The sequence below is a fragment of the Trifolium pratense genome, linkage group LG3 (assembly GCF_020283565.1).
Source record: "Trifolium pratense cultivar HEN17-A07 linkage group LG3, ARS_RC_1.1, whole genome shotgun sequence".
Lineage (NCBI taxonomy): Eukaryota > Viridiplantae > Streptophyta > Magnoliopsida > Fabales > Fabaceae > Trifolium > Trifolium pratense.
Window position 1 is genome coordinate 26,211,165 of NC_060061.1, and position 26,528 is coordinate 26,237,692.

General features: G+C 35.4%; 1 long non-coding RNA gene across 8 annotated transcripts; it reads left to right on the forward strand.

The window, feature by feature from the left end:
• The first annotated feature begins 12,172 nt into the window (after positions 1 to 12,172).
• Positions 12,173 to 25,707, forward strand: LOC123915773. Of its 8 annotated transcripts, none has more exons than XR_006811977.1 (14): positions 12,173 to 12,475; positions 12,605 to 12,699; positions 13,603 to 13,701; positions 14,585 to 14,749; positions 14,881 to 14,975; positions 16,111 to 16,209; positions 17,093 to 17,244; positions 17,379 to 17,467; positions 21,497 to 21,592; positions 21,692 to 21,762; positions 22,744 to 22,786; positions 23,775 to 23,873; positions 24,757 to 24,908; positions 25,045 to 25,707. It is a non-coding gene; the product is annotated as an uncharacterized LOC123915773 (long non-coding RNA). The 8 variants fall into 8 exon arrangements; XR_006811975.1 differs by having other exon boundaries at positions 17,373 to 17,467; positions 25,045 to 25,706; XR_006811972.1 differs by having other exon boundaries at positions 14,887 to 14,975; positions 17,373 to 17,467; positions 25,039 to 25,702.
• The last annotated feature ends 821 nt before the right edge of the window (positions 25,708 to 26,528 follow it).

Below are 26,528 nucleotides of genomic sequence, written 5' to 3' on the forward strand. Positions count from 1 at the left end.
ATATGATATCAGGCCTGCTAGCTGTGAGATATAGCAAGCTCCCAATCATACTTCTGTAGAGACTTTGATCCACATCAATCCCTTTCTCATCTTTGGTAAGCTTCAAGTGTGTAGGTGCAGGTGTCCTTTTGTGACTACCACCTTCCATTCCAAATTTCTTCACAATGTTTCTTGCATATTTTTCCTGAGAGATAAATATGGTGTCTTCCATTTGTTTGACCTGAAGACCTAAAAAATAAGTTAGCTCACCTACAAGACTCATTTCAAATTCAGATTGCATTTGATGCACAAAATGTTCCACCATTTGTCGCGACATTCCACCAAATACTATATCATCCACATATATCTGAGCTATCATTAGCTTCCCTTTCTCTTCTCTTACAAACAGGGTTTTATCATTACCACCTTTCTTGTATCCATGGCTGACAAGGAATTCAGTCAGTCTTTCATACCATGCTCTAGGGGCTTGTTTCAATCCATAGAGTGCTTTCTTTAGTTTGTAAACATGGTTAGGAAAGCTTGGATCTACAAACCCTTTTGGTTGCTCAACATATACCTCTTCATTTAGATAGCCATTTAGGAATGCACTTTTTACATCCATTTGATATAGCTTGAATTTTAAAATGCATGCCACAGCCAAGAGTAATCTTATGGACTCCAAACGAGCAACTGGAGCGAAAGTCTCATCAAAATCTACTCCTTTTATCTAGGTGTATCCTTGTGCTACAAGTCTGGCTTTATTTCTAGTAATATCACCATTTTCATCAGTTTTGTTCTTGTACACCCACTTTGTACCAATAACATTTATACCATCTGGTCTTGGTACTAGATCCCATACCTCACTTCTTTTGAACTGAGTTAGTTCATCCTGCATAGCATTGATCCAGTATTCATCAGTCAAAGCTTCTTTAACATTCCTTGGTTCAATCTTGGATATGAAGCATGAGTTGGAGATTGCTTCTTTTGATCTTCTTGTTGCAATTCCTTGATTTGGATTTCCAATGACAAGTTCCAGAGGATGATTCTTTTGTGTTCTAGTAGATGGTCCCTTGTTTGGTCTAGGAGCCTCTGTAGTAGATTCAGAATGTTGATCAGGTTCAGGTTCAGTTTGATCATCATCTGGTGTTGGGACAGGTGTTATGACATCTGTCTCTTCAGCTGGATCTGCACTTGTTGTGTCATTATCATCAACAACAACATTAATTGATTCCATCATGGTTCTTGTTATGGAGTTAAAGACTCTGTATGCTATGCTGTTGGTTGAGTAACCTAAAAATATCCCCTCATCACTTTTGGGGTCTAATTTTCTTCTAGGTTCTCTATCTGCCAAAATATAACATTTTGACCCAAACACATGGAAATATTTCACAGTAGGCTTCCTATTCTTCCATAGTTCATACAGTGTTGTAGCAGTACCTTTTCTTAATGTTACTCTATTGTGAATGTAACATGCTGTATTCATGGCTTCAGCCCAGAACTTGTAAGGAACATTTTTGGCATGCAACATTACTCTAGCAGATTCCTGTAAGGTTCTATTCTTTCTTTCAACCACACCATTTTGTTGAGGTGTAATTGGTGAAGAAAATTCATGAGTTATTCCTTCAGCAGCACAAAAATCAGCAAATTTAGAGTTTTCAAACTCCTTACCATGGTCACTTCTGGTTCTTACAATACCACAGTCTTTCTCTTTTTGAAGTTGTAAACAAAGATTTTTGAATTCTTCAAAAGTCTCAGATTTTTCCCTAATGAAATTGACCCAAGTATATCTAGAGAAGTCATCAACAACAACAAGAACATATTTCTTACCTCCAAGACTCTCAACTTGTATGGGCCCCATCAGATCCATGTGTAGTAACTCAAGAACTCTAGAGGTGGACAAGTGTTGCAACTTCTGGTGCAACACTTTGGTTTGCTTCCCAATCTGACATTCACCACAGATATTGCCTTCCTGTATCTGTAAACTTGGTAATCCTCTGACAGCTTCTTCTGATATGACTCTCTTCATGCTCTTCAGGTTAAGGTGTCCTAATTTTTGATGCCACAGCTTAACCTCTTCATTTTTAGTTAAGAGACATGTAGATACATTAGCTTCTTCAAGAGGGATCCACAAGTAGCAGTTGTCTTTTGATCTAACACCCCTCATAAGGATGTCTCCTTCATTATTGCTGACCAGACATTCATTTTTTGTAAAGTTGACTTTCATGCCTTGATCACATAGTTGGCTTATACTGATTAGATTGGCAGTTAGTCCTTTTACAAGGAGAACATTTTCAAGTTTTGGTAGACCATGGTCAATCAGTCTTCCAATACCTTTGATTTCCCCCTTTGCTCCATCTCCAAATGTCACAAAACTTGTGGCATAAGATTTTACTTCCTTTAAATATTTTTCAACACCAGTCATGTGTCTGGAACAACCACTATCAAAGTACCAATCTTCTTTTGATGAGGCTCTGAGAGACGTATGGGCAATCAAACTTTTCCCACTGCTTTCAGTTGTATACTCCTTGGTATTGGTTGCATCATCTTTTTGCTTCCATTCCATCCTTGTTTTAGTGATGGATGGATCAGACTCTTGAGGAATTTCACTTGGATAACCATACAATTTGTAGCAGTAAGGCCTTATGTGCCCCTTTCTTCCACAGTGGTGACATCTCCATGAGTGGTACCTGCTTCTAGGTCTAGGTATAAATCTAGGTCTCTGCCATCTTTGCTGATGTGGTGTCACATGTGGTAACACTTGTCTCTGCTGTCTAGGAGCCAGGTGTGGCGACATCCTGTCATGCATTCTTGGAGAAGGTTGTTTACTTATCTCAGGCATATATTTCCCTTCTTTGTTGTAATCCATAATCCTATTAACATTTTTGTACTCGTACCCAATGCCTGTTTTGGATCTATTAGGAGCAGGCAAAGTTTCCAGGATTTCATCTAGATCACTTCCTTTGAATAGCCTAAGAACATGCTTCTTTAAATTCTCAAGATGAGAGTTTAGTTCAGTTACCTCTTCATTCAGATGGGCTATCTCAGTCAGTTGTTTGATCTTGTCTGCTTCTAAGTTGATGATAGTTGCCTTTTGTTCCTCAATGATCTTTAAACTATCTTCCCATTTAGTACTAAATTCAGAGATTCTTGACAGATTAGCAGCTCTCTCAGTTTGCAACTTAGTGATTGTTTCTTTTTGTTCTTCAGAGACTCTGCAAACTTCTGCACTCTTCAGACACAGCTTTTTATATGATTCAGCAAGTTCATCAAAGGTCAGTTCTTCTTCACATGATTCAGTGTCAGATGTGCAAACACTTGTCAATACATGTATAGCCTTTGCAGTATCAGCTTCTCCCTCAGAATCTTCATCTGACCAAGTTACAGTTAACCCCTTCTTCTGTTTCTTCAGAAAGGTTCCACATTCACTTCTAATGTGACCATACCCTTCACATTCATGGCATTGAACACCTTTATTTGGAGCTGATTTCTCATCTGTTACAGTTTTTCTGAAATTCCTGTAAGTGTTGCGACTAATGTCAGCTGCACCTGTCCTAGAGCGTTTGTCCATTCTCTTTAGCACCTTATTAAATTGTTTTCCCAAAAGAACCATTGCATCAGAGATGCTGTGTTCAGACTCTGTGTCACTTAGTTGATCTTCTTCCTCAGCATTTGTTTTTCTTATCCATCTTTTCATTTGTAGCTACCTCATAGGTTTGTAGTGAACCAACCAGTTCATCTAGCTTCATATCTGTGATATCCTTTGCTTCTTCTATAGCTGTGACTTTCATGTCAAACTTCTTAGGTAGAGACCTGAGCATTTTTCTTACCAGCTTTTCTTCAGGTATCTTTTCACCCAAGGCATCAAATTGATTGTCAAAATCAAGTATGGTCATGTGAAAATCCTGAATGGTTTCATCATCATTCATTCTAAGATTCTCAAACTTAGTTGTTAGGAGTTGTAGTTTGACAGCTTTACTTTAGAGGTACCTTCATGAACAGCCTCAAGAATTGTCCAAGCTTCTTTAGCAGAGACACACTTTTTGATGAGTCTGAATATGTGCTTGTCAACACCATTATATAGTGCATATAATGCTTTTGAGTTTGCAAGAGCAAGCTCATCCTCTTCTTTGGACCATTCTTCAGCAGATTTCAACTCAAGAGTTGGTTTACCATCTTTATCCATCTTCACAGGTGGAGTCCACCCTCTCAGAACTGCCTTCCATGTCTTGCTATCAATTTGTTTTAGAAAGGCCATCATGCGGGACTTCCAATAGTCATAGTTTGAAGCACCAACCAGAAGAGGTGGTCTGGTAACAAACCCTCCTTCTTTGTCCATCCTTGCCAGAAAAAGTTTCCCTGGAGCTCACCCTAAAATTCAGAACAGGGTGCCTGCTCTGATACCAATTGAAATTCCTGGCACACAGTGGACAGGTGTTGATCAAGGTGTATCAACACTTGTCTGTTGTAGACAGATGTTGTTACCGGTGCGCCAACACTTGTCTATAAACAGAGCAAATAACATAAAACAATACAAACAGTAAAGTAAATAACACACGAGAGTTGTTAACCCAGTTCAGCCTAAAGCCTACTCTGGGGGATACCAATCCATGAATGAAGTCCACTATCAGCAGTATTACTTCGAAGCTAAACTCACCCGTTTACAACTTCTCACTTAATCACTACCCAATGACACTTCTACCTAGGAACTCCTAGATATGAGACCCCGTCCCAATTCCCACCTTAGCAACACAGACAGCGTTGCTATTCAATTCAACAATCACAACAGGTGGAGACACACTCCTAAGAAACTAGGATTCACTCTTGCTTAAAAGCTTGCGAGTAAACCACACAACACAATAGAACAATCTCCGTACTTCAAAGCTTAGGAGAAGTTCACACATACAACTCAATAAACTCAGGTCCTAAGCTTGCATCACTAAGACACAAGAAAGGCTCACAATTAACACTCTAAAATCCCTAAAACACACGCTTTGTAAGAACACGATTTTAGATGCTTGAAACCATATGCTTGCCTTCGTATTTATAGTAGTAGAATGACTTGGGCTTCAAGACAAAATTAGGGCTTCTAGAATTGCGGCAGCAGTGATATATTTTTGAAAACAATAGTTATATTTTTGAACCGCAAAAATATATTTTCCAAAAATATAATTCCTTTGGAAAATAAAACTAGGGTTTGGCTGCCTCATGAAACACATTAAACACGTGCGCCTTCCTCTGTAAGAAACCTTGAAACAATTCTTCAAACAGATCTTCAAAAGATTGAGTAGAAAATAATAACCTCCAGCTGGCGCGCGCAGATACAGAGTCAGGTGTTGTTCCAAAGTGTACCAACATTTGTCACAACACTTGGGGTCAGCACATTTGTCTCAACACTTGGCTAAAATATGTTTTTGCAAAATGTAGCCAATATACAAAAACCCAACAATGAAGTATGTTGGATAGTGTTCCACATAGTAAATGAAGAGCTTTATGCTATATAACTGTGAGTGAATTCATGAAAAACATATACATGCATTCATGAATTAAATCGGATATTGGATATTCCAATAAAGAAGTATATCGGATTATATTTATCCGATAAAGAAGGATATTAGAGGTGAGATACTCTAATAAAGAAGATGGTACCACATGCATTAGTAATGTCTAGGATTGACATTCATGAAGTTGAAGCATTAGAGTTGCATTAGGTTATATGTGTGCATTACTTGATAAGTGATATGTGACATATAATTTGGCTAAGTGTAATGAATTGTAGATTGATTATTTGGTACTTGATTATACATGTTTAGAACTTGTAATTGAGTAGTTAATAGTGATGCATGTTTATAAATTATGAATATGCTTGTTGTTGTTGAAGGAGTGTTTAAGTACCTTTTACTTACACTTATATTTTGATTATGTGATCTAACTCTCATGCTTTGTGTTATGTGCTGGACCGTTGGGGGTTCAGATACTCAGGTTGAGGATCCTGCTCGGAATTAGAGGAGTTGCTCGTGCTTAGTATAGCGCTTTTTGGTGAGGAGTTTAGCTTAGACTACTCCTTTAGATATATTTGTATATCTCTTTTGACGGGTTGTATAGAGTTGCTATGATTAGGTGTAATACCGTGATGGGATATTCGCTTGATTTGTATCTAAGCCCGTCATGGCATATTTAACTTTGCTAATCCTATCTTTTGGGTTGTAAACATAATATCCTTTGTTGATATGGCCTAGAGCCTAGGGATATTGTGTGAACAATTATGATCATTGTATGATATACATTATGATAATTATTCGCTTTTAATTCCGCTGTGCTAGCATGATTTAATTATGCCGTGGTTTTTGTTTTATTAACATGTGACGCCTAGATTTTCTTAAGTGTTTTATTTATTTATATTTAATAAATTCGCGTTAAGGGGTTTAGGTGTTACAGTGCTCGCTGGGAATCGAAGAGGCGCACACACATGCAAGAAAAAGCCATAAGTTACCGAAAAATTGGTATTTGTGACTTTTTCGGATGTTTTATTTTTAACGTTTTTCTTCATAAAATTAAGTTACTTATTTAGTTTAGAACTTCTTGTAAATTATGTTTAGCCCGTCTTTAACTTTTTTACTTTTAAGGAGTAGAAAAGTCATAAAAAAGTCAGGACAAAGGGTTCTAAGTGTGGAAATATTCAGCAGAAGCTAAATATGGAAACAGGAAAAATAGGAAGGAAAGAAAGTTGAGGCTTATGTTTACGTTTAATTCTGTTCTATCAATTTATAGCATGTAGTCTACTATTTAAACTAAGCCTATATTGTTTTGTTATAACAACAAAAGAGTAACAACATATATACAAAGTAATATTATCTCATAAATTCAATCTTTTCTTCTTAGACATATTTCTTTATACAAGTTTATTGTTCTAGCTACATTATTTTATGTTCAACTTTAGTGAGGGTGATATTTCATATCATTATTAGAAGTCAAATTTCCGCTGCGACTCCAACAATTGGTATCAGAGCCAATTGTAAAATAGTAAGTGGTAAAACTTTATTATTTTTTGGTTATCGAAGATCATGGCTTCTACTAGTGGAACCGTCAAGGTTGGTAAATATGAAATTGAAAAGTTCAATGGGAAAAATGATTTTTCCTATTGGAGGATGCAGATGAAAAATCTGCTTATTTCACAAAAGTTGCACAAGGCGTTAGCAGAGCAGAAACCTGAAAGTATGAAGGATGAGGATTGGGAAGAGTTAGATCTCGAAGCACGAGCAGCCATAATCTTATGCCTTGAGAGGGATGTTGCATTCTTGGTTAATGAAGAAGCAACGGCTGCTGGCGTGTGGTCAAAGTTAGAGAAAAATTTCATGACGAAAACTCTAACAAATCGGATCTACTTGAAATCCAAATTGTATACATGCAAAATGGAGGAAGGCACCTCAATCCGGGATTATGTCAACAAGTTTGATAGGATTATATCAGACTTGAAGGATATAGGAGTGAAGATTGATGATGAAGACCAAGCACTTATGTTACTTCTTTCATTGACCAAGAAGTATGAAAATCTAGTTCAAACATTGATGCTTGTGGGTGATACTCTAACCATGGATGAGACTAGAACATCGTTATTAGCGGATGATCTTCGAAAGATTGCTACTAGCGGGATGTCTGGTAATGGTGGAGAAAATAACGAACAGGCACAAGGGTTGTTTGCTAGTAGGGGGAGGAACAATGAAAGAGGAAAGGGCAAGGGCGGTAAGTCTAGATCAAAATCTAGAGCCCCTGTGGAAAGAACATGCTTTAAATGTGGTGAGCTTGGGCACTTTAAAGCAAATTGTCCCAATAAGAGAGTATTATTTAAGTATACCAACAACGAAAACAACTCCAGAGGTAAACAACAAGATTTGCAGGAGGCGAGTTATGTCTCAAATGGCGAGGATGATTGCTTCTCGATTTCAGAGCAAGACCATGATATCTCCGGGAGATGGATGCTTGATTCAGGAGCTTCACACCATATGTGCCCAAATAGGAAGTGGTTTACTACCTACAAAAGCATAGATGGTGGTATAGTTTTAATGGGGAATAACCATGCATGTAAAATTATGGGGTATGGTACAATACGAATCAAGATGCATGATGGAGCGGTAAGGACTCTGATGAACGTGAGACATGTCCCTAATTTGCGGAAAAACCTTATTTCTCTTGGTGTATTAGAGGAAAACGGTTGCAAAATAATCTTGGAAAATGGAGGCTTAAAGGTTGTTCGTGGTTCGTTGGTTGTGATGAAGGGGGTTCGTCACAGGAATCTATATACTCTTATGGGGGAAACTGTTACAGGTGATTTGGCAGTTGGAATCAATAGAAGTAAAGACCAGACTGAATGTACGAGGATGTGGCACATGCGCCTTGGGCATATGTCTGAAAAGGGTCTATCACTGCTTGGTGAGAAAGGTTTGCTGAAGAACATGGAAAAGCCATGCATGGAATTTTGTGAACATTGTGTGTATGGAAAAGCACATAGGTTGCGGTTTTCTTCAAGCAAGCATAAAAGCAGGGGAATATTAGACTACGTGCATACTGATGTTTGGGGTCCGGCTCCAGTTACTTCTAAGGGTGGTTCCAGGTACTTTGTTACATATGTTGACGATCATTCGAGGTATGCTTGGATTTATTTTCTTAAGCATAAGAATGAGGTATTTGATAATTTCAAGTGTTGGAAAGCAATGGTTGAGAACAGAACGGGTAGAAAGCTAAAAACTCTGCGATCGGATAATGGTACAGAGTATACGGATGGAGCTTTCAAGAGGTTTTGTGATCAGGAAGGCATTGTTAGACACTGGACGGTCAGAGGCACACCACAACAGAATGGAGTCGCAGAAAGACTGAACCGTACACTACTTGAGAAAGCAAGGTGTATGCGCTCTAATTCTGGGTTAGGTCGAGAATGGTGGGCAGAGTCGGTTGCTACAGCTTCTTATGTAGTAAACATATCCCCACATTCTAGTTTAGGTGGAGACACACCCTATAAGGTGTGGTCAGGTGAACATGCTAATTATGACAAACTCAAAATTTTTGGATGCACAGCCTATTATCACGTCAAGGATAACAAACTTGATAATAGAGCAAAGAAAGCTATCTTTCTAGGATATGCAAAAGGAGTTAATGGTTATCGACTTTGGAGTGTAGAAGATTCTAAGTTTGTGATTAGCAGGGATGTTACATTTGACGAAAAATCTATAGTAGCTTTGTCAAAAGCTATAAAACCTAATGACGGTGATGTGACGATATCAAATAAGCAAGTTATTGAGATAGAATCTGAAGACCAACCAGATTCTAGTCAAGGTCAGGTGGAGAATCCTATCGCTAGTGAAGACGAGGAAGAGGATGAACGTGATCATGAGGAGGTTCAGCAAGAAAATACACATGTTTTACAACAACAGCAGCAAGAATCTTTGGATGCCACTAGGCCAAAGAGGAATTATAAACTAGTTCAGAAGTTTGGGTCAGACAAACCTCTGAGGCATTATGGGCAGGTTAACTGGGTGGAATATGCACTCTCAGTTGAAGATGATGAGCCGATCACCTTCAAGCAAGCTATCAAAGACAAAGATAGAGAGAGTTGGTTGGTTGCTATGGAGGAAGAAATGCAATCTCTTCACAAGAACAAGACATGGGAGGTGGTCCCATTGCCTGTAGGAAAGTCTGCTATCGGTTGTAAATGGGTGTATAAAAGAAAAGAAGATCATACTAAGTCATGCGGTACAAGATATAAGGCTAGACTAGTGGCCAAGGGGTTTGCACAAAAAGAAGGAGTTGATTACAATGAGATATTTTCTCCGGTGGTGAAACATACTTCTATTCGGGTGCTATTAAGTTTAGTAGCTCATGGTGATCTTGAGCTGGAACAACTAGACGTGAAGACAGCCTTCTTGCATGGAGACTTAGATGAGGAAATATATATGTATCAACCTGAGGGTTACAAGGTTGAGGGTAAAGAGAATCAAGTATGTCGTTTGAGAAAATCACTTTATGGGTTGAAACAATCTCCTAGACAATGGTACAAGCGATTTGATTCTTTTATGACAAAACAAGGTTTCTCTAGAAGTAGTTATGACAGTTGTGTCTATATTCAGAAGCTTCATGGAGGTGATTATATCTATCTATTATTGTATGTCGATGACATGCTTATTGCTTCAAAAAGCAAGGTGGAGATAGATAAGCTAAAAACTAAACTTGGTAAAGAGTTTGAGACAAAGAACTTGGGCGCTGCAAAGAAAATACTGGGTATGGAGATTAGAAGAGAGCGGACAAACCGGAAACTGTTCTTGAGTCAAAAAGGCTATTTAGAGCGGGTTGTTGAAAGGTTTGGAATGAAAGGTGCTAAGTCGGTGGTTACTCCATTAGCTCCACATTTTAGGCTTTCTGGTAATCAGTCTCCTACTACAGCGGAAGATAAAGCATACATGGAACATGTACCTTATGCTAGTGCGGTTGGCAGTTTAATGTACGCCATGGTGTGTACACGCCCAGATATTTCACAAGCGGTTAGTGTTGTCAGTAGGTTCATGGCGAATCCAGGAAAGACACACTGGGAAGCGGTGAAGTGGATTTTAAGGTACTTAAAGGGTACCATTGACACGTGTTTGTGTTTTGGTGGAGATGCATGTCATATAAGTGGTTTCGTTGATTCAGATTATGCCGGTGATCTAGATAGACGGCGATCTACTACTGGTTATGTGTTTCAAATACATGGTGCTCCAGTTAGTTGGCGATCGATGTTACAGTCTACAGTGGCACTCTCTACTACAGAAGCCGAGTACATGGCAGTAGCAGAAGGAGTAAAGGAAGCATTGTGGCTGAGGGGTCTTCTAGATGATTTGGGCATGAAACAAGAATGTGTGAAACTGAGTTGTGATAGTCAAAGTGCACTTCATTTGGCTAAGAATCAGGTTCATCATGCTCGGACTAAGCATATAGATGTCAGATATCATTTTGTACGGGATGTCGTAGAGGAAGGTAATATTTCTCTTACGAAGGTACACACTGATGAGAACCCAGCTGACATGTTGACGAAGGTTGTATCAGGTAGCAAGTTCCAACACTGCTTGAACTTGCTAAACATTATTCCATATTCGTCCAAAATTTGAATATTTCAAATTATGAACGAGGTGGAGAATTGTGGAAATATTCAGCAGAAGCTAAATATGGAAACAGGAAAAATAGGAAGGAAAGAAAGTTGAGGCTTATGTTTACGTTTAATTCTGTTCTATCAATTTATAGCATGTAGTCTACTATTTAAACTAAGCCTATATTGTTTTGTTATAACAACAAAAGAGTAACAACATATATACAAAGTAATATTATCTCATAAATTCAATCTTTTCTTCTTTGACATATTTCTTTATACAAGTTTATTGTTCTAGCTACATTATTTTATGTTCAACTTTAGTGAGGGTGATATTTCATATCATTATTAGAAGTCAAATTTCCGCTGCGACTCCAACACTAAGTATTCCAACTATCTTATTCTTCAAAAATCGTGAATATAAATTTTGTGTCTAGCCTAACAATTGTCCAATATATTGAACAAAACCTTTGAGATGGCAAACAAACAAGGCTGCATTTCATCAAAGTCAACTATGAAGTCTCAACTTTTGGATCTCTTGCTTTCTTCAATAATAATCATCTATGATTTTTTTTTAAAAAAAAACATTTATGGATGATTCCCATAAATGAAGATGCGTATCATTTAGCGGGTACTCAATTTTTCTTTTTTATTTTGTTGTTATTCATAAATCTTAGTTGAACTGATAAAAATATCAAAATTATTAGATTGAATGTCATAATTAGGGTTTGAATCTCGATCAATCTGCTTTGTTTGTGTGGATTTTTAATAATTTGTCATTTTATCTATGTGAAATAAATGGACTTTTTATTTACGTAAAAAATGGACTTTTTAATAATATTTTGTCAAAAAACAAAAGTATTTAATGGTAATAATCTTATTAGTATATTTGTGTTGTATGCAAACATAATTTTTGACTTTTTTAAACTTCTATGACAAAGTACTTATAAAAAAAAAAAAAACCTTCTTTTACAAGTATATTTTGAATAGATGAATATCGACTTTTTAGTTAAAAAAATATAACTAAATACATTTTTTTTCTTCTTCTTTTGGCATTATAAATAGGTCTCCACTTACAACAAACGCACATTATTAAATTCATGAATGATTTGGTTTTTGCTTCTGAAGAGATAGTTTCTTGATTTGGTTTTTTTTTTTTATCAATCTTTTGAAATTTGAATTCAATTTCATTCCAATTCATAATCGATTCATTCCGGCCAATTTGTTTGCAACACTTTTTCGTTCTTCCGTCATTAATCACAACGCAACCCCATAAACCTCACAACACAACAGGTTCGTGTAACTCGCTCCGTAACTCGTTCTCTCCGTTTTCCATTTTTTCATCATGCCGAAGGCTAAAGTTGATTCCAAACCCGCTGATAACAGGTAAATCGTTTCTATCCGTTCTTTTTTTTATTGCGATTTTCTGATTTTTAGGTTTTAGATGAACAATTTTCATCAACAATTTGTAATGAATCGTTCAGATCCGGTTTTTAATTCGATATTTTGTTGAAGTGCAAGGGTGCAGAAACGAGAAGGAAACAGATGAACAAAGCCGCTAAGGATCCTAACAAGCCGAAGAAGCCTCCGAGTGTTTTCTTCGTTTTCATGTACGATCACTCAAACCCTAGAAATTATATTTGAACTGTCCTCTAAAAAAAATACACAGAATATCACTCGTTATTTTAGGGTTTCAAGATTCTGATACAGTCCTCTCTCAAGTATGAATTTCATTTTTTTTAATTTTTTTTCTGATTGATTTGACTCAATTTTGTCTTTGGTGAAGTGAACTCACACTGTCTCCAAAATCTTGTTTGATAAAATGTTTTTGTTTTTGTTGGTTTGCTACATTTACATGTTTATCATGATTATCCAGCAATGTATTAAATCGGTAAATCTTTGATTATTCAAGTCTAAGAAGGCTAGTTTGGACAGTAACAAATTGTTTAGTGGCAAAAGTGATTCTTACGACAAGTATTGAGTGGATTTTGTAGCCTCTAGATTATTTGGCTGAACTAATGGGAATCGGAGGCTATAATACTTTTTCAACCCCAAATTAGAATTATTCGCATTTCATATTGAACTTGAAGACGTTACTAGTAAAGAGTAAAGTTCACAAATTAGAAACTCTAACGATGATAAAAAAACTCTCCCGTTAATTTGGGGTCGGCGAACCCCAAATTATGAATAAAACTTGTTTAATATGATATCGTGATGTATTGGGCGTGGAAAGAAGTATATCATTGTATGAATGGTCTTTATAAATGTTTATCTTGATATTGCAGTGTTTGAGTTAGATTTAATTCTAGGATAGGATGGAAGTATTATGTGATTAAATTATTGGAACCGATTATAGTGTATATCTTTGAATAAGCTTTGTTATGTGCTTTTGTATGATTAATTTGGGATCACCTGCTAGAAAGATTGAAAAATTCTGATGATGATTTTTGCTTTGCGTTCAAGTTATATGAAATTTGGTTTTTATTAACTGTCATTGTTTGTTTTTCATCTAGTGTTGTCGCATCATCACCACCGTGTGTGCACTTATGGCCTATTCGATCATGAAGGATGGGAAGGCACCTGAAAACTTAGCTGCCATTGATATACCACATGTAAGTGCCTAGTATAGCATATTTTATTTACCATAAAAAATAAAATTCTAACTTCTATTCATTTACAATTGTTGCCTTACGGACTATAAAATGGATCCTCTATCTTGTTAGTGACTTGGTGTTGTTATGTGCATGTCTTTGTTTCTCACTAAGAGGCAAGTATCTTGTTAGAAAATGTTAACATCTTTTTATTTAACTTAGTATGTATGACCGACATGAAGGAAGAGGCTTTGATTTAGTTTAATTAAAGGATTTTTTTATTAAGCTGGATTAATTATATGTTACTAATTATATGATTAGTTATGGTGGATTGTATCATTTGTATGGAATGATTTATTATGTATTCAAGTGAAATTCTGAAGAATTAGAGTTTCGCAGCTGATGTGTTCTCATTGAATCATGTGTGCATGTGATCAAAGGTTGCAAATATTGTTTTTGTAGCATGGTAGGTAGTTGGTTTATTGTTGGGTTGTGTTATGGTATGGTGCGGTATCTATGAGGGTCCATATTGGTATTAGGAGTTTTAATTGTGAGGTAGGAATTAGAGTGTGTTTGAATTGAAAATATACAAAGAGGTTGGGGGAGTTACGATGACAACATTTATCATATAATTTTTGTGTAGTGTGTTAATATAAATTTTTCCTTGATTTGTGGCTCTAGTTTTAATTAATATGACTATGTGAGGTTCTTGTTTGGGATCTCTGACTGTATTAAGACTTTCAGCATTTCTCGTGCATTTAACAAACCCTCGGAAATTACCTCACATTTGGTGTTCTTGCCCTCATCCAATTTTACATCTTATTATTGTGCATTCAAGTCATCTCTCAATACTTGTTATTTTTCAATTCTCAAACTCTTTGTTCTCATTGCAATGGATATTCAGGAGGAACCTACTTATTCTGCTAGTGACAATCATAAAAGGTTTATGGAAGTCAATAACTCGCTCACTCGACTCGCTCACTCGACTCGCTCCGTAACTTGTTCTCTTCGTTTTCCATTTTTTCATCATGCCGAAGGCTAAAGTTGATTCCAAACCCGCTGATAACAGGTATATCGTTTCTATCCGTTCTTTTTTTTTTATTGCGATTTTCTGATTTTTAGGTTTTAGATGAACAATTTTCATCAACAATTTGTAATGAATCGTTCAGATCCGGTTTTTAATTCGATATTTTGTTGAAGTGTAAGGGTGCAGAAACGAGAAGGAAACAGATGAACAAAGCCGCTAAGGATCCTAACAAGCCGAAGAAGCCTCCAAGTGTTTTCTTCATTTTCATGTACGATCACTCAAACCCTAGAAATTATATTTGAACTGTCCTCCAAAAAAATACAAAGAATATCACTTGTTATTTTAGGGTTTCATGATTCTGATACAGTCCTCTCTCAAGTATGAATTTCATTTTCTTAATTTTTTTCCTGATTGATTTGACTCAATTTTGTCTTTGGTGAAGTGAACTCACACTGTCTCCAAAATCTTGTTTGATAAAATGTTTTTTTTTTGTTGGTTTGCTACATTTACATGTTTATCATGATTATCCAGCAATGTATTAAATCGGTGAATCTTTGATTATTCAAGTCTAAGAAGGCTAGTTTGGACAGTAACAAATTGTTTAGTGGCAAAAGTGATTCTTAAGACAAGTATTGAGTGGATATTGTAGCCTCTAGATTATTTGGCTGAACTAATGGGAATCAGAGGCTATAATACTTTTTCAACCCCAAATTAGAATTATTCGCATTTCATATTGAACTTGAAGACGTTACTAGTAAAGAGTAAAGTTCACAAATTAGAAACTCTAACGATGATAAAAAACTCTTCCGTTAATTTGGGGTCGGCGAACCCCAAATTATGAATACTAGCGGGCCAGGCAAGCGCGTTCCGCGCCTGCCTGTGTCTAACTTATGTCCAAAAAATAATGATAGTCAGTTTGTCAATAAAAGATTTTTGTTGCTAAAAAAAAATACATGTCTTATGTTAAGGTGAATTTGTTGATAAAAGATTTTTGCTGTTACTAAAAAAACACAAGGGTATTGTTGGTATTTTGAAAAGTCCACACCAAAAACAATGCATCCTCTTTATATTATGTATAGATAACTTGTTTAATATGATATCGTGATGTATTGGGCGTGGAAAGAAGTATATCATTGTATGAATGGTCTTTATAAATGTTTATCTTGATATTGCAGTGTTTGAGTTAGATTTAATTCTAGGATAGGATGGAATTATTATGTGATTAAATTATTGGAACCGATTATAGTGTATATCTTTGAATAAGCTTTGTTATGTGCTTTTGTATGATTAATTTGGGATCACCTGCTAGAAAGATTGAAAAATTCTTATGATGATTTTTGCTTTGCGTTCAAGTTATATGAAATTTGGTTTTTATAAACTGTCATTGTTTGTTTTTCATCTAGTGTTGTCGCATCATCACCACCGTGTGTGCACTTATGGCCTATTCGATCATGAAGGATGGGAAGGCACCTGAAAACTTAGCTGCCATTGATATACCACATGTAAGTGCCTAGTATAGCATATTTTATTTACCATAAAAAATAAAATTCTAACTTCTATTCATTTACAATTGTTGCCTTACGGACTATAAAATGGATCCTCTATCTTGTTAGTGACTTGGTGTTGCTATGTGCATGTCTTTGTTTCTCACTAAGAGGCAAGCATCTTGTTAGAAAATGTTAACATCTTTTTATTTAACTTAGTATGTATGACCGACATGAAGGAAGAGGCTTTGATTTAGTTTAATTAAAGGATTTTTTTATTAAGCTGGATTAATTATATGTTACTAATTATATGATTAGTTATGGTGGATTGTATCATTTGTATGGAATGATTTATTATGTATTCAAGTGAAATTCTGAAGAATTAGAGTTTCGCAGCTGATGTGTTCTCATTGAATCATGTGTGCATGTGATCAAAGGTTGCAAATATTGTTTTTGTAGCATGGTAGGTAGTTGGTTTATTGTTGGGTTGTGTTATGGTATGGTGCGGTATCTATGAGGGTCCATATTGGTATTAGGAGTTTTAATTGTGAGGTAGGAATTAGAGTGTGTTTGAATTGAAAATATACAAAGAGGTTGGGGGAGTTATGATGACAACATTTATCATATAATTTTTGTGTAGTGTGTTAATATAAATTTTTCCTTGATTTGTGGCTCTAGTTTTAATTAATATGACTATGTGAGGTTCTTGTTTGGGATCTCTGACTGTATTAAGACTTTCTGCATTTCTCGTGCATTTAACAAACCCTCGGAAATTACCTCACATTTGGTGTTCTTGCCCTCATCCAATTTTACATCTTATTATTGTGCATTCAATTCATCTCTCAATACTTGTTATTTTTCAATTCTCAAACTCTTTGTTCTCATTGCAATGGATATTCAGGAGGAACCTACTTATTCTGCCAGTGACAATCATAAAAGGTTTATGGAAGTCAATAACTCGCTCACTCGACTCGCTCCGTAACTCGTTCTCTTTGTTTTCCATTTTTTCATCATGCCGAAGGCTAAGGTTGATTCCAAACCCGCTGATAACAGGTATATCGTTTCTATCCGTTTTTTTTTTATTGCGATTTTCTGATTTTTAGGTTTTAGATGAACAATTTTCATCAACAATTTGTAATGAATCGTTCAGATCCGGTTTTTAATTCGATATTTTGTTGAAGTGTAAGGGTGCAGAAACGAGAAGGAAACAGATGAACAAAGCCGCTAAGGATCCTAACAAGCCGAAGAAGCCTCCAAGTGTTTTCTTCGTTTTCATGTACGATCACTCAAACCCTAGAAATTATATTTGAACAGTCCTCTAAAAAAATACAAAGAATATCACTCATTATTTTAGGGTTTCATGATTCTGATACAGTCCTCTCTCAAGTATGAATTTCATTTTTTTAATTTTTTTTCTGATTGATTTGACTCAATTTTGTCTTTGGTGAAGTGAACTCACACTGTCTCCAAAATCTTGTTTGATAAAATGTTTTTTTTTTTGTTGGTTTGCTACATTTACATGTTTATCATGATTATCCAGCAATGTATTAAATCGGTGAATCTTTGATTATTCAAGTCTAAGAAGGCTAGTTTGGACAGTAACAAATTGTTTAGTGGCAAAAGTGATTCTTAAGACAAGTATTGAGATGTTGTGTTTGGATGACCTTATGTGACGATTGTTTTGCCAAAAAAAGGTGGTTTACAATATGAATTCTTATTTTATGCTCTAAATGCAACTTGACTATGAATGTTTTATTCATAACTTTGATAAGTAATGATTTTCACATAACGGTAAATTGTGGAGATGGTTGTGTGCCTTTGATACGAAATTGAATATATGTCCCACCAAGTCCATAAATTGAGTTTATGTCACGATGTCCCTAAAATTGGTAGTCTGAATGCAATTTCAATGTGAATGCTTCATAACTTCACGTGTAAGTGAAGAAGACCCTTGGTGCCATAGATGCAAAATTGAATATATGTCCCTCGCTGTTCCTAAAATAAAATTATGCCCCACGATGTCCCAAAAATTGATAGTTGGAATGCAATTTCAATGTGAATGCTTCATAACTTCACATGTAAGTGGAGAAGACCATTGGTGCCTTAGATGCAAAATTGAACATATGTCCCTAGTGAGTTTATGTCCCACTGTATCCCTAAAATTAATTGTCTGAATTGAATTTCAATGTGAATGCTTCATAACTTCACATGCAAGTGGAGAAGACCCTTGGTGCCTTATGTCGCACGATGTTCTTAAAATTGATAGTCTGAATTCAATTTTAATTTAAATGCTTCATAACTTCACGTGTATGTGGAGAAGACCCTTGGTGCCTTATTTGCAAAATTGAATATATGTCCCTGATGTCCCTAAATTTAGTTTATGTCGCACGATGTCCCTAAAATTGTTACTCTGAATGCAATTTCAATGTGACTGCTTCATAACTTCACGTGTATGTGGAGGAACCCTTGGCACCTTAGATGCAAAATTGAATATATGTCCTTCAATGTCCCTAAATTGAGTTTATGTCCCACGATGTCCCTAAAATTGATAGTCTGAATGCAATTTCAATGTGAATGCTTCATAACTTCACATGTAAGTGGAGAAGACCCTTGGTGCCTTAGATGGCAATCTGAATATATGTCTCTTGATGTCCTTAAATTGAGTTTATGTCCCACGATGTCGCTAAAATTGATGGTCTGAATGCAGTTTCAATGTGAATGCTTCATAACTTCACATGTAAGTGGAGAAGACCCTTGGTGCCTTTGATTCAAAATTGAATATATTTTCCCTGATGTCCCTAAATTGAGTTTAAGTCACACAATGTCCCTAAAATTGATAGTCTGAATGCAATTTTAATTTGAATGCTTCATAACTTTACGTGTATGTGGATAAAACCCTTGGAGCCTTAGATGCTTAATTGAATATATGTCCCTCAATGTCCCTAAATTGAGTTTATGTCCCATGATGTCCCTAAAATTGATAGTCTGAATGCAATTTCAATGTGAATGCTTCATAACTTCACATGTAAGTGGAGAAGACCCTTGGTGCCTTAGATGCAATTTTGAATATATGTCCCTAGATGTCCCTAAATTGAGATTATTTCCCTAGATGTCCCTAAATTGAGATTATTTCTCACGATGTCCCTAAAATTGAGATTATGTCTCACGATGTCCCTAAAATTGATAGTCTGAATGCAGTTTTAATGTGAATGCTTCATAACTTCACATGTAAGTGGAGAAGACCCTTGGTGACTTAGATGCAAAATTGAATATATTTTCCCTGATGTCCCTTACTTGAGTTTAGTCCCACGATGTCCCTAAAATTGATAGTCTGAATGCAATTTCAATGTGAATACTTCATAACTTCACATGTAAGTGGAGAAGGCCATTGGTGCCTTATATGCAAAATTGAACATATGTCCCTAATGAGTTTATGTCCCACGATATCCCTAAAATTAGTTGTCTAAATTCAATTTCAATGTGAATGCTTCCTAAATTCACATGCAAGTGGAGAAGACCCTTGATGCCTTATATGCAAAATTGAATATATGTCCCCGATATCTCTAAATTTAGTTTATGTCGCACGATGTCCCTAAAATTGATAGTCTGAATGCAATTTCAATTTGAATGCTTCATAACTTCACGTGTATGTGGAGAATACCCTTGGTGCTTTAGATGCTAAATTGAATATATGTCCCCGATGTCCCTAAATTTAGTTTATGTCGCACGATGTCCCTAAAATTGATACTCTGAATGCAATTTCAATTTGAATGCTTCATAACTTCACGTGTATGTGGAGAAGACCCTTGGTGCCTTAGATGCAAAATTGAATATATGTCCTTGATGTCCCTTAGTTGAGTTTATGTCACACGATGTCCTTAAAATTGAAAGTCTGAATGCAATTCAAATGTGAGTGCTTTATAACTTCACCTGTAAGTGGAGAAGACCCTTGGTGCCTTAGATGCAAAATTGAATATATGTCCCCGATGTCCCTAAATTTAGTTTATGTCGCACGATGTTCCTAAAATTGATAGTCTGAATGCAATTTCAATTTGAATGCTTCATAACTTCACGTGTATGTGGAGAAGACCCTTGGTGCCTTAGATGCAAAATTGAATATATGTCCCTGATGTCCCTAAATTTAGTTTATGTCGCACGATGTCCCTAAAATTGATACTCTGATTACAATTTCAATTTGAATGCTTCATAACTTCACGTGTATGTAGAGAAGACCCTGGGTGCCTTAGATGCAAAGTTGAATATATGTCCCTTGATGTCCCTTAGTTTAGTTTATGTCACACGATTTCCCTAAAATTGAAAGTCTGAATGCAATTTTAATGTGAGAGCTTTATAACTTCACCTGGAAGTGGAGAAGACCCTTGGTGCCTTAGATGCAAAATTTAATATATGTCCCCGATGTTCCTAAATTTAGTTTATGTCGCACGATGTCCCTAAAATTGATAGTCTGAATGCAATTTCAATTTGAATGCTTCATAACTTCACGTGTATGTGGAGAACACCCTTGGTGCCTTAGATGCAAAATTGAATATATGTCCCCGATGTCCCTAAATTTAGTTTATATCGCACGATGTCCCTAAAATTGATACTCTGAATGCAATTTCAATTTGAATGCTTCATAACTTCACGTGTATGTGGAGTAAACCCTTGGTGCCTTAGATGCAAAATTGAATATATGTCCTCAATGTCACTAAATTGAGTTTATGTTCCACGATGTCCCTAAAATTGATACTTTGAATGCAGTTTCAATGTGAATGCTTCATAATTTCACGTGTATGTGGAGAAGACCCTTGGCGCCTTAGATGCAAAATTGAATATATGCCCCTCAATGTCCCTAAATTGAGTTTATGTCCCACGATGTCCCTAAAATTGATTGTCTTAATGCAATTTCAATGTGAATGCTTCATAACTTCACGTTTATGTGGAGTAGACCATTTGTACCTGAATATATATCACTTGATGTCCCGAAACTGAGTTTATGTCCCACGATGTCCCTAAAATTGATAGTCTGAATGCAGTTTTAATGTGAATGCTTCATAACGTCACATGTAAGTGGAGAAGACCCTTGGTGCCTTAGATGCAAAATTGAATATATTTTCCCTGATGTCCCTAAATTGAGTTTATGTCGCACGATTGTACCTTCCAATTAGTGATATTGATGTAAGATGTAAGTCATCCTTTTCATATTGTGATGCTTAACTGAGCTGAACCTTTCCTATGAACTGGGGAATATGTCGCTGATTGATTGATATATACATTGTTATGATCAAATCTTTTTTGGCTGCAGGTCATGATTCTGAAATCAGGCTTACCGAATCCGCAGATTGCTTTGAATGCATTTTCTAGATCATTGTCACAGAGAAGTAAGGCAAAAAAGATACAGGTTTGGTCTGGTTACTCAAATATTAGTTTTTTGGTTGCCAATATAATTGTTTATTCAAAATTTTAAGTGTCTTGTGTTTTGCTTGTGAATGTTTCTCAGGTCATTGGAAAGGCTTGCGTGCCAATTATTAAATTCGTTGAAAAGAAGAGTTGCTGTTCCTTTGATATAAGGTTTGAAGACCTTCTCCTCTTTAATTTTTGATTGCTAGATTTTTTTTCCACACTTTTCCTTGACTGTTATACGCTTATTGCTTATACCACTTAGTAATGATGTTAATGTAACTATAATGTTTTAGCTTACTGGTAATTTATTTATATAATTGTATATGATTTTAGATGTTGGATGAAGTATTTAACTTGAACCTCTTCGCATATGTAGATTTTTTATGATTTTCTGTATTGGCGCAAACTACTAATTGAAACTACTGAAAAATACACGATGGCTGTTAATTTATTGTATGTGTATTGGGGAGTGGGGTTATTTTACAATACCATATGCTATATCTGTCATGGGAACATTTCTTTGACATGTTATATAATATGCATCATATGAAGTCATTTTTGCTTGATTTTTTAATGATTTTCTGTATTTGCGCAAACTACTAATTGAAACTACTGAAAAATACACGATGACTCTTAATTTATTGTATGTGTATTGGGGAGTGAGGTTATTTTGCAATACCATATGCTATATCTGTCATGGGAACATTTCTTTGACATGTTGTATAATATGCACCATATGAAGTCGTTTTTGCGCTTGTTCATTAATTTTTCTTTGGTGTAAATACAAATTCTGCTTATCTCACTAGGAGGCCATTTGTTGTTTTGCTTCCATCATGCATTTATTTTTCTTATCAAGTAGGTAAATAGTTACAGAACATAGACTTATTATAATGCAATACAACCATACCATTAATTTCACACCATTAGTAGTCACTACATATTAAGGCAAGTTGCAATTGTATTATTCTTCTTATAATATCACTAGATATGCATGGTCGTCACATGTCTCAATGTCTGATTGTTGTGTTCTTGCTCAAATTTGTGTGCATAAAAACCAGTTTAACCTATTTCAGTGTTTATGTTTTCTTTTCTTTTTCAAAAACTCAAAATCACTAATCCATTGTGGAATTATATGCTCCTTTTCTTCAGTTTTGACATAGACAACGGACCTAAAGCTGCAGAGTATATTCAGGTTTGCTTTTATTATTTCCACTACTTAGTCTCAAGATTCATTTTTCTATAATTTGATCAATTTACAAATTCTAATACATATGATTAATTTATATAAGTTTTATTTAAATTCTCCTGTAAATAAATAATGGAAGAAAATGATTTTATGAAATTGTTATATTGATCAAGGTGCTAAGAATTTAACATTTCTTTAATTTAAGGGAACCGATGAAGAAACCTAAAAGAGAGTTTGATGTTAAAAAAAATAACCATTTAGACTTTTTAGTAGTTGACTACACAATTTCCAACGAAATACACTACTCCCTCCGGCCTCATGTAAGCAAAAGTAGCTTTTTTAGGTTCATTAAATACATCCATTTTTCAATGAATCTAAAAAAGCTATTTTTGCTTACACTTGAGGCCGGAGGGAGTATTATATTAGGTTCCTTAACAAGTGCCTTTAGGGCACTGGTTTAGCATTTTCCTTAATTTAATTACATAAACAAATCCAACTTTTTTTTTTCTTTTCTGAAACAAATACAAACAACCTGGAAGCATATAATAACACACCACTTTTACATCATTCTCATTTCGTGTAGGATTATATTACTGCTCGCGTGTGGTACTTGAATTTTTGTCTGAGGGTTCTTATTTGAATTACATATATCATCTCAAGTTCTCTTGCTTGATTAGAGTACACTAACTTCAAACTTTATTCTATTATTTTTGTTTCAAATTGCAAGTCATGAATGTGATGCCCCTAGTGTGGGCAACACCGTTAGTATTTCTGCAATGCACATTTTTCAAATTATTCACAATACTTTTGAAGTTAAAATTCCAATAAGAAGATTTGAAAAGAGAAGCCCTCAAAAATACAAACATTTTTAGAACTCTGCATGCACTGAGAAATATTGCTTTTTCCCATTTTCTTGAAGGAATAAAAATTAAAATCTAACAGTGTTATATGAAATTTGGTTTTTATAAACTGTCATTGTTTGTTTTTCATCTAGTGTTGTCGCATCATCACCACCGTGTGTGCACTTATGGCCTATTCGATCATGAAGGATGGGAAGGCACCTTAAAACATAGCTGCCATTGATATACCACATGTAAGTGCCTAGTATAGCATATTTTATTTACCATAAAAAATAAAATTCTAACTTCTATTCATTTACAATTGTTGCCTTACGGACTATAAAATGGATCCTCTATCTTGTTAGTGACTTGGTGTTGTTATGTGCATGTCTTTGTTTCTCACTAAGAGGCAAGCATCTTGTTAGAAAATGCTAACATCTTTTTATTTAACTTAGTATGTATGACCGACATGAAGGAAGAGGCTTTGATTTAGTTTAATTAAAGGATTTTTTTATTAAGCTGGATTAATTATATGTTACTAATTATATGATTAGTTATGGTGGATTGTATCATTTGTATGGAATGATTTATTATGTATTCAAGTGAAATTCTGAAGAATTAGAGTTTCGCAGCTGATGTGTTCTCATGGAATCATGTGTGCATGTGATCAAAGGTTGCAAATATTGTTTTTGTAGCATGGTAGGTAGTTGGTTTATTGTTGGGTTGTGTTATGGTATGGTGCGGTATCTATGAGGGTCCATATTGGTATTAGGAGTTTTAATTGTGAGGTAGGAATTAGAGTGTGTTTGAATTGAAAATATACAAAGAGGTTGGGGGAGTTATGATGACAACATTTATCATATAATTTTTGTGTAGTGTGTTAATATAAATTTTTCCTTGATTTGTGGCTCTAGTTTTAATTAATATGACTATGTGAGGTTCTTGTTTGGGATCTCTGACTGTATTAAGACTTTCTGCATTTCTCGTGCATTTAACAAACCCTCGGAAATTACCTCACATTTGGTGTTCTTGCCCTCATCCAATTTTACATCTTATTATTGTGCATTCAATTCATCTCTCAATACTTGTTATTTTTCAATTCTCAAACTCTTTGTTCTCATTGCAATGGATATTCAGGAGGAACCTACTTATTCTGCCAGTGACAATCATAAAAGGTTTATGGAAGTCAATAACTCGCTCACTCGACTCGCTCCGTAACTCGTTCTCTTCGTTTTCCATTTTTTCATCATGCCGAAGGCTAAAGTTGATTCCAAACCCGCTGATAACAGGTATATCGTTTCTATCCGTTCTTTTTTTTTATTGCGATTTTTTGATTTTTAGGTTTTAGATGAACAATTTTCATCAACAATTTGTAATGAATCGTTCAGATCCGGTTTTTAATTCGATATTTTGTTGAAGTGTAAGGGTGCAGAAACGAGAAGGAAACAGATGAACAAAGCCGCTAAGGATCCTAACAAGCCGAAGAAGCCTCCAAGTGTTTTCTTCGTTTTCATGTACGATCACTCAAACCCTAGAAATTATATTTGAACTGTCCTCTAAAAAAATACAAAGAATATCACTCGTTATTTTAGGGTTTCATGATTCTGATACAGTCCTCTCTCAAGTATGAATTTCATTTTTTTAATTTTTTTTCTGATTGATTTGACTCAATTTTGTCTTTGGTGAAGTGAACTCACACTGTCTCCAAAATCTTGTTTGATAAAATGTTTTTTTTTTGTTGGTTTGCTACATTTACATGTTTATCATGATTATCCAGCAATGTATTAAATCGGTGAATCTTTGATTATTCAAGTCTAAGAAGGCTAGTTTGGACAGTAACAAATTGTTTAGTGGCAAAAGTGATTCTTAAGACAAGTATTGAGATGTTGTGTTTGGATGACCTTATGTGACGATTGTTTTGCCAAAAAAAGGTGGTTTACAATATGAATTCTTATTTTATGCTCTAAATGCAATTTGACTATGAATGTTTTATTCATAACTTTGATAAGTAATGATTTTCACATAACGGTAAATTGTGGAGATGGTTGTGTGCCTTGGTGCCTTTGATACGAAATTGAATATATGTCCCACCAAGTCCATAAATTGAGTTTATGTCACGATGTCCCTAAAATTGGTAGTCTGAATGCAATTTCAATGTGAATGCTTCATAACTTCACGTGTAAGTGAAGAAGACCCTTGGTGCCATAGATGCAAAATTGAATATATGTCCCTCGCTGTTCCTAAAATAAAATTATGCCCCACGATGTCCCAAAAATTGATAGTTGGAATGCAATTTCAATGTGAATGCTTCATAACTTCACATGTAAGTGGAGAAGACCATTGGTGCCTTAGATGCAAAATTGAACATATGTCCCTAGTGAGTTTATGTCCCACTGTATCCCTAAAATTAATTGTCTGAATTGAATTTCAATGTGAATGCTTCATAACTTCACATGCAAGTGGAGAAGACCCTTGGTGCCTTATGTCGCACGATGTTTTTAAAATTGATAGTCTGAATTCAATTTTAATTTAAATGCTTCATAACTTCACGTGTATGTGGAGAAGACCCTTGGTGCCTTATTTGCAAAATTGAATATATGTCCCTGATGTCCCTAAATTTAGTTTATGTCGCACGATGTCCCTAAAATTGTTACTCTGAATGCAATTTCAATGTGACTGCTTCATAACTTCACGTGTATGTGGAGGAACCCTTGGCGCCTTAGATGCAAAATTGAATATATGTCCTTCAATGTCCCTAAATTGAGTTTATGTCCCACGATGTCCCTAAAATTGATAGTCTGAATGCAATTTCAATGTGAATGCTTCATAACTTCACATGTAAGTGGAGAAGACCCTTGGTGCCTTAGATGGCAATCTGAATATATGTCTCTTGATGTCCTTAAATTGAG